Source organism: Pseudophryne corroboree, unplaced genomic scaffold, assembly GCF_028390025.1.
Source record: "Pseudophryne corroboree isolate aPseCor3 unplaced genomic scaffold, aPseCor3.hap2 scaffold_1310, whole genome shotgun sequence".
Taxonomy (NCBI): Eukaryota; Metazoa; Chordata; class Amphibia; order Anura; family Myobatrachidae; genus Pseudophryne; species Pseudophryne corroboree.
The window spans coordinates 119,604-134,790 of NW_026967936.1; the positions used below are offsets into that span (position 1 = coordinate 119,604).

Sequence of the window (15,187 nt, forward strand, 5' to 3'; positions counted from 1 at the left end):
GCTCGGCCATCCTGACACATGAAACCACTGCTTTTTGAAAAGATGTATATTATGAAATAACCTATCTATAGTTACAATGACAATGTTGCTATTAAAACTGTTAATTTAAAAAATAAATATGAATTGCTTTTCCATTCATTTTAAAGAGGTTTCTAGTTGGCGTTACAATAAAAGTAAGTTTTGTTTTCCATGTTCAGGGCTGGAATCCAAGTGTCTAGAGTTTGTTCTCTAATGGATTTTAACTCAGCAATGAAATGAAATTTGTGAATCTTGCACAAACTGGCTACTTAATTTAGCTCATGGGTTTGATTGGATGCCATTGTAGTGGACCCCAGTGGGGTTTCTGTTCATGACCATTGGCTGAGAAGAGCAGTTTTCTTAAGCCAAAGATATGGAGCCCTCATTCTGAATTTGTGAGATATTTTATTTTGCTACCTCTGTAAATAAAGAATTGTGGATCAAATAATAAAAATAATATGATATACACATATGTGGTTGGTTTCAAGCTCTTTTATCCAGGGAGAATACAATCTGATCTTTTATTGCAACATGGGAAATAATGAAATAATTGATGCATTTTTTATGTTGTAAATTGAAAGAGATTTGCAGTGAGTGTAAGTCTAATTCTAAAGTCAATCTTTTCACAAGTAACAAGAAATAGAAACTGTAGAGCAAATAAGAAAATGAATAACATTGTCAGAAGTGGGATTTGAACCCACGCCTCCAGAAAAGACTGCGACCTGAACGCAGCGCCTTAGACCGCTCGGCCATCCTGACACATGAAACAACTACTTTTTGAAAAGATGTATATTATGAAATAACCTATCTATAGTTACAATGACAATGTTGCTATTAAAACTGTTAATTTAAAAACTAAATATGAATTGCTTTTCCATTCATTTTAAAGAGGTTTCTAGTTGGCATTACAATAAAAGTAAGTTTTGTTTTCCATGTTCAGGGTTGGAATCCAAGTGTCTAGAGTTTGTTCTCTAATGGATTTTAACTCAGCAATGAAATTAAATTTGTGAATCTTGCACAAACTGGCTACTTAATTTAGCTCATGGGTTTGATTGGATGCCATTGTAGTGGACCCCAGTGGGGTTTCTGTTCATGACCATTGGCTGAGAAGAGCAGTTTTCTTAAGCCAAAGATATGGAGCCCTCATTCTGAATTTGTGAGATATTTTATTTTGCTACCTCTGTAAATAAAGAATTGTGGATCAAATAATAAAAATAATATGATATACACATATGTGGTTGGTTTCAAGCTCTTTTATCCAGAGAGAATACAATCTGATCTTTTATTGCAACATGGGAAATAATGAAATAATTGATGCATTTTTTATGTTGTAAATTGAAAGAGATTTGCAGTGAGTGTAAGTCTAATTCTAAAGTCAATCTTTTCACAAGTAACAAGAAATAGAAACTGTAGAGCAAAGAAGAAAATGAATAACATTGTCAGAAGTGGGATTTGAACCCACGCCTCCAGAGGAGACTGCGACCTGAACGCAGCGCCTTAGACCGCTCGGCCATCCTGACACATGAAATAACTACTTTTTTAAAAGATGTATATTATGAAATAGCCTATCTATAGTTACAATGACAATGTTGCTATTAAAACTGTTAATTTAAAAACTAAATATGAATTGCTTTTTCATTCATTTTAAAGAGGTTTCTAGTTGGCGTTACAATAAAAGTATGTTTTGTTTTCCATGTTCAGGGTTGGAATCCAAGTGTCTAGAGTTTGTTCTCTAATGGATTTTAACTCAGCAATGAAATTAAATTTGTGAATCTTGCACAAACTGGTTATTTAATTTAGCTCATGGGTTCGATTGGATGCCATTGTAGTGGACCCCAGTGGGGTTTCTGTTCATAACCATTGGCTGAGAAGAGCAGTTTTCTTAAGCCAAAGATATGGAGCCCTCATTCTGAATTTGTGAGATATTTTATTTTGCTACCTCTGTAAATAAAGAATTGTGGATCAAATAATAAAAATAATATGATATACACATATGTGGTTGGTTTCAAGCTCTTTTATTCAGAGAGAATACAATCTGATCTTTTATTGCAACATGGGAAATAATGAAATAATTGATGCATTTTTTATGTTGTAAATTGAAAGAGATTTGCAGTGAGTGTATGTCTAATTCTAAAGTCAATCTTTTCACAAGTAACAAGAAATAGAAACTGTAGAGCAAATAAGAAAATGAATAACATTGTCAGAAGTGGGATTTGAACCCACGCCTCCAGAGGAGACTGCGACCTGAACGCAGCACCTTAGACCGCTCGGCCATCCTGACACATGAAACCACTACTTTTTGAAAAGATGTATATTATGAAATAACCTATCTATAGTTACAATGACAATGTTACTATTAAAACTGTTAATTTAAAAACTAAATATGAATTGCTTTTCCATTCATTTTAAAGAGGTTTCTAGTTGGCGTTGCAATAAAAGTAAGTTTTGTTTTCCATGTTCAGGGTTGGAATCCAAGTGTCTAGAGTTTGTTCTCTAATGGATTTTAACTCAGCAATGAAATTAAATTTGTGAATCTTGCACAAACTGGTTCTTTAATTTAGCTCATGGGTTCGATTGGATGCCATTGTAGTGGACCCCAGTGGGGTTTTTGTTCATGACCATTGGCTGAGAAGAGCAGTTTTCTTAAGCCAAAGATATGGAGCCCTCATTCTGAATTTGTGAGATATTTTATTTTGCTACCTCTGTAAATAAAGAATTGTGGATCAAATAATAAAAATAATATGATATACCCATATGTGGTTGGTTTCAAGCTCTTTTATCCAGGGAGAATACAATCTGATCTTTTATTGCAACATGGGAAATAATGAAATAATTGATGCATTTTTTATGTTGTAAATTGAAAGAGATTTGCAGTGAGTGTTTGTCTAATTCTAAAGCCAATCTTTTCACAAGTAACAAGAAATAGAAACTGTAGAGCAAAGAAGAAAATGAATAACATTGTCAGAAGTGGGATTTGAACCCAGGCCACTCAGCGCCTTAGACCGCTCGGCCATCCTGACACATGAAACCACTGCTTTTTGAAAAGATGTATATTATGAAATAACCTATCTATAGTTACAATGACAATGTTGCTATTAAAACTGTTAATTTAAAAAATAAATATGAATTGCTTTTCCATTCATTTTAAAGAGGTTTCTAGTTGGCGTTACAATAAAAGTAAGTTTTGTTTTCCATGTTCAGGGTTGGAATCCAAGTGTCTAGAGTTTGTTCTCTAATGGATTTTAACTCAGCAATGAAATGAAATTTGTGAATCTTGCACAAACTGGCTACTTAATTTAGCTCATGGGTTTGATTGGATGCCATTGTAGTGGACCCCAGTGGGGTTTCTGTTCATGACCATTGGCTGAGAAGAGCAGTTTTCTTAAGCCAAAGATATGGAGCCCTCATTCTGAATTTGTGAGATATTTTATTTTGCTACCTCTGTAAATAAAGAATTGTGGATCAAATAATAAAAATAATATGATATACACATATGTGGTTGGTTTCAAGCTCTTTTATCCAGAGAGAATACAATCTGATCTTTTATTGCAACATGGGAAATAATGAAATAATTGATGCATTTTTTATGTTGTAAATTGAAAGAGATTTGCAGTGAGTGTAAGTCTAATTCTAAAGTCAATCTTTTCACAAGTAACAAGAAATAGAAACTGTAGAGCAAAGAAGAAAATGAATAACATTGTCAGAAGTGGGATTTGAACCCACGCCTCCAGAGGAGACTGCGACCTGAACGCAGCGCCTTAGACCGCTCGGCCATCCTGACACATGAAATAACTACTTTTTTAAAAGATGTATATTATGAAATAACCTATCTATAGTTACAATGACAATGTTGCTATTAAAACTGTTAATTTAAAAACTAAATATGAATTGCTTTTTCATTCATTTTAAAGAGGTTTCTAGTTGGCGTTACAATAAAAGTATGTTTTGTTTTCCATGTTCAGGGTTGGAATCCAAGTGTCTAGAGTTTGTTCTCTAATGGATTTTAACTCAGCAATGAAATTAAATTTGTGAATCTTGCACAAACTGGTTATTTAATTTAGCTCATGGGTTCGATTGGATGCCATTGTAGTGGACCCCAGTGGGGTTTCTGTTCATAACCATTGGCTGAGAAGAGCAGTTTTCTTAAGCCAAAGATATGGAGCCCTCATTCTGAATTTGTGAGATATTTTATTTTGCTACCTCTGTAAATAAAGAATTGTGGATCAAATAATAAAAATAATATGATATACACATATGTGGTTGGTTTCAAGCTCTTTTATTCAGAGAGAATACAATCTGATCTTTTATTGCAACATGGGAAATAATGAAATAATTGATGCATTTTTTATGTTGTAAATTGAAAGAGATTTGCAGTGAGTGTATGTCTAATTCTAAAGTCAATCTTTTCACAAGTAACAAGAAATAGAAACTGTAGAGCAAATAAGAAAATGAATAACATTGTCAGAAGTGGGATTTGAACCCACGCCTCCAGAGGAGACTGCGACCTGAACGCAGCACCTTAGACCGCTCGGCCATCCTGACACATGAAACCACTACTTTTTGAAAAGATGTATATTATGAAATAACCTATCTATAGTTACAATGACAATGTTACTATTAAAACTGTTAATTTAAAAACTAAATATGAATTGCTTTTCCATTCATTTTAAAGAGGTTTCTAGTTGGCGTTGCAATAAAAGTAAGTTTTGTTTTCCATGTTCAGGGTTGGAATCCAAGTGTCTAGAGTTTGTTCTCTAATGGATTTTAACTCAGCAATGAAATTAAATTTGTGAATCTTGCACAAACTGGTTCTTTAATTTAGCTCATGGGTTCGATTGGATGCCATTGTAGTGGACCCCAGTGGGGTTTTTGTTCATGACCATTGGCTGCGAAGAGCAGTTTTCTTAAGCCAAAGATATGGAGCCCTCATTCTGAATTTGTGAGATATTTTATTTTGCTACCTCTGTAAATAAAGAATTGTGGATCAAATAATAAAAATAATATGATATACCCATATGTGGTTGGTTTCAAGCTCTTTTATCCAGGGAGAATACAATCTGATCTTTTATTGCAACATGGGAAATAATGAAATAATTGATGCATTTTTTATGTTGTAAATTGAAAGAGATTTGCAGTGAGTGTTTGTCTAATTCTAAAGCCAATCTTTTCACAAGTAACAAGAAATAGAAACTGTAGAGCAAAGAAGAAAATGAATAACATTGTCAGAAGTGGGATTTGAACCCAGGCCACTCAGCGCCTTAGACCGCTCGGCCATCCTGACACATGAAACCACTGCTTTTTGAAAAGATGTATATTATGAAATAACCTATCTATAGTTACAATGACAATGTTGCTATTAAAACTGTTAATTTAAAAAATAAATATGAATTGCTTTTCCATTCATTTTAAAGAGGTTTCTAGTTGGCGTTACAATAAAAGTAAGTTTTGTTTTCCATGTTCAGGGTTGGAATCCAAGTGTCTAGAGTTTGTTCTCTAATGGATTTTAACTCAGCAATGAAATGAAATTTGTGAATCTTGCACAAACTGGCTACTTAATTTAGCTCATGGGTTTGATTGGATGCCATTGTAGTGGACCCCAGTGGGGTTTCTGTTCATGACCATTGGCTGAGAAGAGCAGTTTTCTTAAGCCAAAGATATGGAGCCCTCATTCTGAATTTGTGAGATATTTTATTTTGCTACCTCTGTAAATAAAGAATTGTGGATAAAATAATAAAAATAATATGATATACACATATGTGGTTGGTTTCAAGCTCTTTTATCCAGGAAGAATACAATCTGATCTTTTATTGCAACATGGGAAATAATGAAATAATTGATGCATTTTTTATGTTGTAAATTGAAAGAGATTTGCAGTGAGTGTTTGTCTAATTCTAAAGTCAATCTTTTCACAAGTAACAAGAAATAGAAACTGTAGAGCAAAGAAGAAAATGAATAACATTGTCAGAAGTGGGATTTGAACCCACGGCTCTAGAGGAGACTGCGACCTGAATCCAGCGCCTTAGACCGCTCGGCCATCCTGACACATGAAACCACTGCTTTTTGAAAAGATGTATATTATGAAATAACCTATCTATAGTTACAATGACAATGTTGCTATTAAAACTGTTAATTTAAAAACTAGATATGAATTGCTTTTCCATTCATTTTAAAGAGGTTTCTAGTTGGCGTTACAATAAAAGTAAGTTTTGTTTTCGATGTTCAGGGTTGGAATCCAAGTGTCTAGAGTTTGTTCCCTAATGGATTTTAACTCAGCAATGAAATTAAATTTGTGAATCTTGCACAAACTGGCTACTTAATTTAGCTCATGGGTTTGATTGGATGCCAATTTAGTGGACCCCAGTGGGGTTTCTGTTCATGACCATTGGCTGAGAAGAGCAGTTTTCTTAAGCCAAAGATATGGAGCCCTCATTCTGAATTTGTGAGATATTTTATTTTGCTACCTCTGTAAATAAAGAATTGTGGATCAAATAATAAAAATAATATGATATTCACATATGTGGTTGGTTTCAAGCTCTTTTATCCAGGGAGAATACAATCTGATCTTTTATTGACACATGGGAAATAATGAAATAATTGATGCATTTTTTATGTTGTAAATTGAAAGAGATTTACAGTGAGTGTAAGTCTAATTCTAAAGTCAATCTTTTCACAAGTAACAAGAAATAGAAACTGTAGAGCAAAGAAGAAAATGAATAACATTGTCAGAAGTGGGATTTGAACCCACGCCTCCAGAGGGGACTGCGACCTGAACGCAGCGCCTTAGACCGCTCGGCCATCCTGACACATGAAACCACTGCTTTTTGAAAAGATGTATATTATGAAATAACCTATCTATAGTTACAATGACAATGTTGCTATTAAAACTGTTAATTTAAAAACTAAATATGAATTGCTTTTTCATTCATTTTAAAGAGGTTTCTAGTTGGCGTTACAATAAAAGTATGTTTTGTTTTCCATGTTCAGGGTTGGAATCCAAGTGTCTAGAGTTTGTTCTCTAATGGATTTTAACTCAGCAATGAAATTAAATTTGTGAATCTTGCACAAACTGGTTATTTAATTTAGCTCATGGGTTCGATTGGATGCCATTGTAGTGGACCCCAGTGGGGTTTCTGTTCATGACCATTGGCTGAGAAGAGCAGTTTTCTTAAGCCAAAGATATGGAGCCCTCATTCTGAATTTGTGAGATATTTTATTTTGCTACCTCTGTAAATAAAGAATTGTGGATCAAATAATAAAAATAATATGATATACACATATGTGGTTGGTTTCAAGCTCTTTTATTCAGGGAGAATACAATCTGATCTTTTATTGCAACATGGGAAATAATGAAATAATTGATGCATTTTTTATGTTGTAAATTGAAAGAGATTTGCAGTGAGTGTAAGTCTAATTCTAAAGTCAATCTTTTCACAAGTAACAAGAAATAGAAACTGTAGAGCAAATAAGAAAATGAATAACATTGTCAGAAGTGGGATTTGAACCCACGCCTCCAGAGGAGACTGCGACCTGAACGCAGCACCTTAGACCGCTCGGCCATCCTGACACATGAAACCACTACTTTTTGAAAAGATGTATATTATGAAATAACCTATCTATAGTTACAATGACAATGTTACTATTAAAACTGTTAATTTAAAAACTAAATATGAATTGCTTTTCCATTAATTTTAAAGAGGTTTCTAGTTGGCGTTGCAATAAAAGTAAGTTTTGTTTTCCATGTTCAGGGTTGGAATCCAAGTGTCTAGAGTTTGTTCTCTAATGGATTTTAACTCAGCAATGAAATTAAATTTGTGAATCTTGCACAAACTGGTTATTTAATTTAGCTCATGGGTTCGATTGGATGCCATTGTAGTGGACCCCAGTGGGGTTTTTGTTCATGACCATTGGCTGAGAAGAGCAGTTTTCTTAAGCCAAAGATATGGAGCCCTCATTCTGAATTTGTGAGATATTTTATTTTGCTACCTCTGTAAATAAAGAATTGTGGATCAAATAATAAAAATAATATGATATACACATATGTGGTTGGTTTCAAGCTCTTTTATCCAGGGAGAATACAATCTGATCTTTTATTGCAACATGGGAAATAATGAAATAATTGATGCATTTTTTATGTTGTAAATTGAAAGAGATTTGCAGTGAGTGTTTGTCTAATTCTAAAGCCAATCTTTTGACAAGTAACAAGAAATAGAAACTGTAGAGCAAAGAAGAAAATGAATAACATTGTCAGAAGTGGGATTTGAACCCAGGCCACTCAGCGCCTTAGACCGCTCGGCCATCCTGACACATGAAACCACTGCTTTTTGAAAAGATGTATATTATGAAATAACCTATCTATAGTTACAATGACAATGTTGCTATTAAAACTGTTAATTTAAAAAATAAATATGAATTGCTTTTCCATTCATTTTAAAGAGGTTTCTAGTTGGCGTTACAATAAAAGTAAGTTTTGTTTTCCATGTTCAGGGTTGGAATCCAAGTGTCTAGAGTTTGTTCTCTAATGGATTTTAACTCAGCAATGAAATTAAATTTGTGAATCTTGCACAAACTGGTTATTTAATTTAGCTCATGGGTTCGATTGGATGCCATTGTAGTGGACCCCAGTGGGGTTTCTGTTCATGACCATTGGCTGAGAAGAGCAGTTTTCTTAAGCCAAAGATATGGAGCCCTCATTCTGAATTTGTGAGATATTTTATTTTGCTACCTCTGTAAATAAAGAATTGTGGATCAAATAATAAAAATAATATGATATACACATATGTGGTTGGTTTCAAGCTCTTTTATTCAGGGAGAATACAATCTGATCTTTTATTGCAACATGGGAAATAATGAAATAATTGATGCATTTTTTATGTTGTAAATTGAAAGAGATTTGCAGTGAGTGTAAGTCTAATTCTAAAGTCAATCTTTTCACAAGTAACAAGAAATAGAAACTGTAGAGCAAATAAGAAAATGAATAACATTGTCAGAAGTGGGATTTGAACCCACGCCTCCAGAGGAGACTGCGACCTGAACGCAGCACCTTAGACCGCTCGGCCATCCTGACACATGAAACCACTACTTTTTGAAAAGATGTATATTATGAAATAACCTATCTATAGTTACAATGACAATGTTACTATTAAAACTGTTAATTTAAAAACTAAATATGAATTGCTTTTCCATTAATTTTAAAGAGGTTTCTAGTTGGCGTTGCAATAAAAGTAAGTTTTGTTTTCCATGTTCAGGGTTGGAATCCAAGTGTCTAGAGTTTGTTCTCTAATGGATTTTAACTCAGCAATGAAATTAAATTTGTGAATCTTGCACAAACTGGTTATTTAATTTAGCTCATGGGTTCGATTGGATGCCATTGTAGTGGACCCCAGTGGGGTTTTTGTTCATGACCATTGGCTGAGAAGAGCAGTTTTCTTAAGCCAAAGATATGGAGCCCTCATTCTGAATTTGTGAGATATTTTATTTTGCTACCTCTGTAAATAAAGAATTGTGGATCAAATAATAAAAATAATATGATATACACATATGTGGTTGGTTTCAAGCTCTTTTATCCAGGGAGAATACAATCTGATCTTTTATTGCAACATGGGAAATAATGAAATAATTGATGCATTTTTTATGTTGTAAATTGAAAGAGATTTGCAGTGAGTGTTTGTCTAATTCTAAAGCCAATCTTTTGACAAGTAACAAGAAATAGAAACTGTAGAGCAAAGAAGAAAATGAATAACATTGTCAGAAGTGGGATTTGAACCCAGGCCACTCAGCGCCTTAGACCGCTCGGCCATCCTGACACATGAAACCACTGCTTTTTGAAAAGATGTATATTATGAAATAACCTATCTATAGTTACAATGACAATGTTGCTATTAAAACTGTTAATTTAAAAAATAAATATGAATTGCTTTTCCATTCATTTTAAAGAGGTTTCTAGTTGGCGTTACAATAAAAGTAAGTTTTGTTTTCCATGTTCAGGGTTGGAATCCAAGTGTCTAGAGTTTGTTCTCTAATGGATTTTAACTCAGCAATGAAATGAAATTTGTGAATCTTGCACAAACTGGCTACTTAATTTAGCTCATGGGTTTGATTGGATGCCATTGTAGTGGACCCCAGTGGGGTTTCTGTTCATGACCATTGGCTGAGAAGAGCAGTTTTCTTAAGCCAAAGATATGGAGCCCTCATTCTGAATTTGTGAGATATTTTATTTTGCTACCTCTGTAAATAAAGAATTGTGGATAAAATAATAAAAATAATATGATATACACATATGTGGTTGGTTTCAAGCTCTTTTATCCAGGAAGAATACAATCTGATCTTTTATTGCAACATGGGAAATAATGAAATAATTGATGCATTTTTTATGTTGTAAATTGAAAGAGATTTGCAGTGAGTGTTTGTCTAATTCTAAAGTCAATCTTTTCACAAGTAACAAGAAATAGAAACTGTAGAGCAAAGAAGAAAATGAATAACATTGTCAGAAGTGGGATTTGAACCCACGGCTCTAGAGGAGACTGCGACCTGAATCCAGCGCCTTAGACCGCTCGGCCATCCTGACACATGAAACCACTGCTTTTTGAAAAGATGTATATTATGAAATAACCTATCTATAGTTACATTGACAATGTTGCTATTAAAACTGTTAATTTAAAAACTAGATATGAATTGCTTTTCCATTCATTTTAAAGAGGTTTCTAGTTGGCGTTACAATAAAAGTAAGTTTTGTTTTCCATGTTCAGGGTTGGAATCCAAGTGTCTAGAGTTTGTTCCCTAATGGATTTTTACTCAGCAATGAAATTAAATTTGTGAATCTTGCACAAACTGGCTACTTAATTTAGCTCATGGGTTTGATTGGATGCCAATTTAGTGGACCCCAGTGGGGTTTCTGTTCATGACCATTGGCTGAGAAGAGCAGTTTTCTTAAGCCAAAGATATGGAGCCCTCATTCTGAATTTGTGAGATATTTTATTTTGCTACCTCTGTAAATAAAGAATTGTGGATCAAATAATAAAAATAATATGATATACACATACAGATGTAGCCACCTTTACCTTGACTGTTTCTCCGCCGAGACGGGCGTTTAGCCACGCTAAGGCGATAGCTGAGTTTCATCACAGGCAGGCGCGTTGAGACGATCTAGATACTCATCATGCATTACACATCTCCACCACTGTGTCGCTAATGCTCCACTAATCCAGTACTTTCGATCGTACAGTATAGCGGCGGATTGATCTACAGCTCTGGCAATACTGTAGGCGTAACGGGAGGCGGTGGAAAAAGTATGGAGTACTGTACAGTATGTGTATGGAGACGCAACTACAGTAATTGTGTAAAAGGAAGAATGTACAGTACAATGTATAAACACCGTGCTTTTAAAATATATGAGCGTCTGAGTTCGCTAATGCATAATGGGAATGGAGGACTAGCAAATGCGAGCGTCCGAGTCCTCTAAGGCATAAACCAACAGCAATGGGGCGGGGGCCGGGCGCTGTTTGCAGTACTTTCACACATGAAATTGGAAATCTCTCATGAGGCGTCGTGGGCTAGGGGTGAAGGCTCCCACCTCCCTCGCTGGGAGTCCAGGGTTCGAGACCTGATGTGCTTTCTTTCTTTTTTTTTTTTTTTCTGTAATAATGCACTGTATTATTTTATTTACATTGTAAGACAGTCAATGGAAGGATGCACACAGGTTTCACATAAATCAAAGTACATCTGCAGGAGCGATTCTTTACGCTAAATGCACCTAAACAGCGGGAATGAAATGAGTGTATTCTGACGCTACCAACTGAGCAAAACAGTACTGTAGATCTTCAGCGTTTGTGTATTGCACAGGACCTGAATTTCCTCCCTGTGCAGGCCCCCAGGGGGGAAGGGCGATGGGGGTAGGGGGGAGACGATGGAAAATACTGTGCCTTTGAAATGCAATTACATGAGCGTCCGAGTACACTACGGCATACTGTAAACCAACACCAATGGGAAGGAAGTGCCAACCTTATTTTTAATGTGTTCCCGTGACATTCACTTTAAAAAAAAAAAAATTCTCTCCAATACAGTACATCCAATGGAAGGATGCACACAGGTTTCACATACTGTAAATCAAAGTACATCTGCAGGAGCGATTCTTTACGCTAAATGCAACCTACAGTACGGTACTGTAAGTGAGCAAAATAGTACTACAGTGGGCGTTTGTGTATTGCACATGACCTGCATTCCCTCCCTGTCTACTGCATGATCTGTGCAGGCTCCCATGGGGGAAGGGCAACAGGCTAGCAGGAGGCGGAGGAAAACACAGTGCTTTACAAATGCGAGCGTCCGAGTCCTCTAAGGCATAAACCAACAGCAATGGGGCGGGGGCCGGGCGCTGTTTGCAGTACTTTCACACATGAAATTGGAAATCTCTCATGAGGCGTCGTGGGCTAGGGGTGAAGGCTCCCACCTCCCTCGCTGGGAGTCCAGGGTTCGAGACCTGATGTGCTTTCTTTCTTTTTTTTTTTTTTTTCTGTAATAATGCACTGTATTATTTTATTTACATTGTAAGACAGTCAATGGAAGGATGCACACAGGTTTCACATAAATCAAAGTACATCTGCAGGAGCGATTCTTTACGCTAAATGCACCTAAACAGCGGGAATGAAATGAGTGTATTCTGACGCTACCAACTGAGCAAAACAGTACTGTAGATCTTCAGCGTTTGTGTATTGCACAGGACCTGAATTTCCTCCCTGTGCAGGCCCCCAGGGGGGAAGGGCGATGGGGGTAGGGGGGAGACAATGGAAAATACTGTGCCTTTGAAATGCAATTACATGAGCGTCCGAGTACACTACGGCATACTGTAAACCAACACCAATGGGAAGGAAGTGCCAACCTTATTTTTAATGTGTTCCCGTGACATTCACTTTAAAAAAAAAAAAATTCTCTCCAATACAGTACATCCAATGGAAGGATGCACACAGGTTTCACATACTGTAAATCAAAGTACATCTGCAGGAGCGATTCTTTACGCTAAATGCAACCTACAGTACGGTACTGTAAGTGAGCAAAATAGTACTACAGTGGGCGTTTGTGTATTGCACATGACCTGCATTCCCTCCCTGTCTACTGCATGATCTGTGCAGGCTCCCATGGGGGAAGGGCAACAGGCTAGCAGGAGGCGGAGGAAAACACCGTGCTTTACAAATGCGAGCGTCCGAGTCCTCTAAGGCATAAACCAACAGCAATGGGGCGGGGGCCGGGCGCTGTTTGCAGTACTTTCACACATGAAATTGGAAATCTCTCATGAGGCGTCGTGGGCTAGGGGTGAAGGCTCCCACCTCCCTCGCTGGGAGTCCAGGGTTCGAGACCTGATGTGCTTTCTTTCTTTTTTTTTTTTTTTTTCTGTAATAATGCACTGTATTATTTTATTTACATTGTAAGACAGTCAATGGAAGGATGCACACAGGTTTCACATAAATCAAAGTACATCTGCAGGAGCGATTCTTTACGCTAAATGCACCTAAACAGCGGGAATGAAATGAGTGTATTCTGACGCTACCAACTGAGCAAAACAGTACTGTAGATCTTCAGCGTTTGTGTATTGCACAGGACCTGAATTTCCTCCCTGTGCAGGCCCCCAGGGGGGAAGGGCGATGGGGGTAGGGGGGAGACGATGGAAAATACTGTGCCTTTGAAATGCAATTACATGAGCGTCCGAGTACACTACGGCATACTGTAAACCAACACCAATGGGAAGGAAGTGCCAACCTTATTTTTAATGTGTTCCCGTGACATTCACTTTAAAAAAAAAAAATTCTCTCCAATACAGTACATCCAATGGAAGGATGCACACAGGTTTCACATACTGTAAATCAAAGTACATCTGCAGGAGCGATTCTTTACGCTAAATGCAACCTACAGTACGGTACTGTAAGTGAGCAAAATAGTACTACAGTGGGCGTTTGTGTATTGCACATGACCTGCATTCCCTCCCTGTCTACTGCATGATCTGTGCAGGCTCCCATGGGGGAAGGGCAACAGGCTAGCAGGAGGCGGAGGAAAACACCGTGCTTTACAAATGCGAGCGTCCGAGTCCTCTAAGGCATAAACCAACAGCAATGGGGCGGGGGCCGGGCGCTGTTTGCAGTACTTTCACACATGAAATTGGAAATCTCTCATGAGGCGTCGTGGGCTAGGGGTGAAGGCTCCCACCTCCCTCGCTGGGGGAGGACTGGGACTACTGCAGCAAGTTTCTGTGCCACTGATGGGTGGGTTTTGGCACTCCCGTAAAATCTGGTAGTCTGCATTCTTTGTCTTTTGTCTAAAAATATAAAAACCACAATAAGAAAACATGTAAAGCACAGCATGCTAAAAATAGCAAACAACTGTACATTTTCAAATAAAGTGCACAACAGTAAAGTGCAAATACAGTACTGTACAGTATTTGCCTTTTTTCCCTGTGCCTCCCAACAAGAACCTCTGCAGGAGGGACAGAATGCTCTGTTACGGACTTCAGTTTAAATATACAGTATGATTACCATCACCTGTGCGAACAACTATACTGTACAGTAGTTACTGTATTTGATAAGATAGGTGTTTCACCACAAGTGATAGCAATCATTCAGTACTACTGCACATACCTGTAGTACACCGGGATAAGCAAGGTCTATGTACATTACGTTATACCGAGCTGGATCGCTTAGCAACCTGACAAAATGGCCACCGACCGTGAACTCCCAGCACGTGGCAGCGCTTGGATATGGAGTGAGATACAGTATGGTACAGTCCAGGGGCAATGCTGAAGGAGCGTCACAATCCCCTAGCTCAATTACTAGAGCCATCTTAACAGCAGTGTGGGCCCCTGGACACAGCAATGCACTGGGGCCCCTACCCACTCACCAGCGGAAGGGGTGGGGGGAGCTATCAGCGGCAGCTTTGATGCTCCGCGGGGGATAGGGGGGGTTCTATCTTTCGCTCAGTATGTACAGTAGGACCTGGAGAAATAATTTCTGCTAATTATTCCTTTACTGCACAGATGGGGCAGGAAGGAGAACACTAAACTGTAGAAGGGGGCATTGTGCTGAATGAAGGGGCCCTGGTACATGACTTCCAGGGTGGTAGGGGGTGTTTAATACACAGGGGAGGAGTGGATAATGGAGTGGGCTTAATATTAGTGTTATGGACTGCAATT

General features: G+C 37.2%; 10 non-coding genes across 10 annotated transcripts; all 10 read right to left on the reverse strand.

Moving 5' to 3' along the window:
* Positions 1–694: 694 nt before the first annotated feature.
* TRNAL-CAG (transfer RNA leucine (anticodon CAG)) lies at positions 695–777 on the reverse strand. Its single transcript has one exon. It is a non-coding gene; the product is annotated as a tRNA-Leu (tRNA).
* A 678-nt stretch (positions 778–1,455) lies between these two features.
* Positions 1,456–1,538, reverse strand: TRNAL-CAG (transfer RNA leucine (anticodon CAG)). The gene has a single exon. It is a non-coding gene; the product is annotated as a tRNA-Leu (tRNA).
* A 678-nt stretch (positions 1,539–2,216) lies between these two features.
* Positions 2,217–2,299, reverse strand: TRNAL-CAG (transfer RNA leucine (anticodon CAG)). The gene has a single exon. It is a non-coding gene; the product is annotated as a tRNA-Leu (tRNA).
* Positions 2,300–3,716: 1,417 nt separating this feature from the next.
* On the reverse strand, positions 3,717–3,799 carry TRNAL-CAG (transfer RNA leucine (anticodon CAG)). The gene has a single exon. It is a non-coding gene; the product is annotated as a tRNA-Leu (tRNA).
* Positions 3,800–4,477: 678 nt separating this feature from the next.
* Positions 4,478–4,560, reverse strand: TRNAL-CAG (transfer RNA leucine (anticodon CAG)). Its single transcript has one exon. It is a non-coding gene; the product is annotated as a tRNA-Leu (tRNA).
* A 1,417-nt stretch (positions 4,561–5,977) lies between these two features.
* On the reverse strand, positions 5,978–6,060 carry TRNAL-CAG (transfer RNA leucine (anticodon CAG)). Its single transcript is given in 2 exon segments — positions 5,978–6,012; positions 6,023–6,060. It is a non-coding gene; the product is annotated as a tRNA-Leu (tRNA).
* A 678-nt stretch (positions 6,061–6,738) lies between these two features.
* On the reverse strand, positions 6,739–6,821 carry TRNAL-CAG (transfer RNA leucine (anticodon CAG)). The gene has a single exon. It is a non-coding gene; the product is annotated as a tRNA-Leu (tRNA).
* Positions 6,822–7,499: 678 nt separating this feature from the next.
* On the reverse strand, positions 7,500–7,582 carry TRNAL-CAG (transfer RNA leucine (anticodon CAG)). The gene has a single exon. It is a non-coding gene; the product is annotated as a tRNA-Leu (tRNA).
* A 1,417-nt stretch (positions 7,583–8,999) lies between these two features.
* On the reverse strand, positions 9,000–9,082 carry TRNAL-CAG (transfer RNA leucine (anticodon CAG)). The gene has a single exon. It is a non-coding gene; the product is annotated as a tRNA-Leu (tRNA).
* A 1,417-nt stretch (positions 9,083–10,499) lies between these two features.
* TRNAL-CAG (transfer RNA leucine (anticodon CAG)) lies at positions 10,500–10,582 on the reverse strand. The gene is given in 2 exon segments: positions 10,500–10,534; positions 10,545–10,582. It is a non-coding gene; the product is annotated as a tRNA-Leu (tRNA).
* Positions 10,583–15,187: the final 4,605 nt, after the last annotated feature.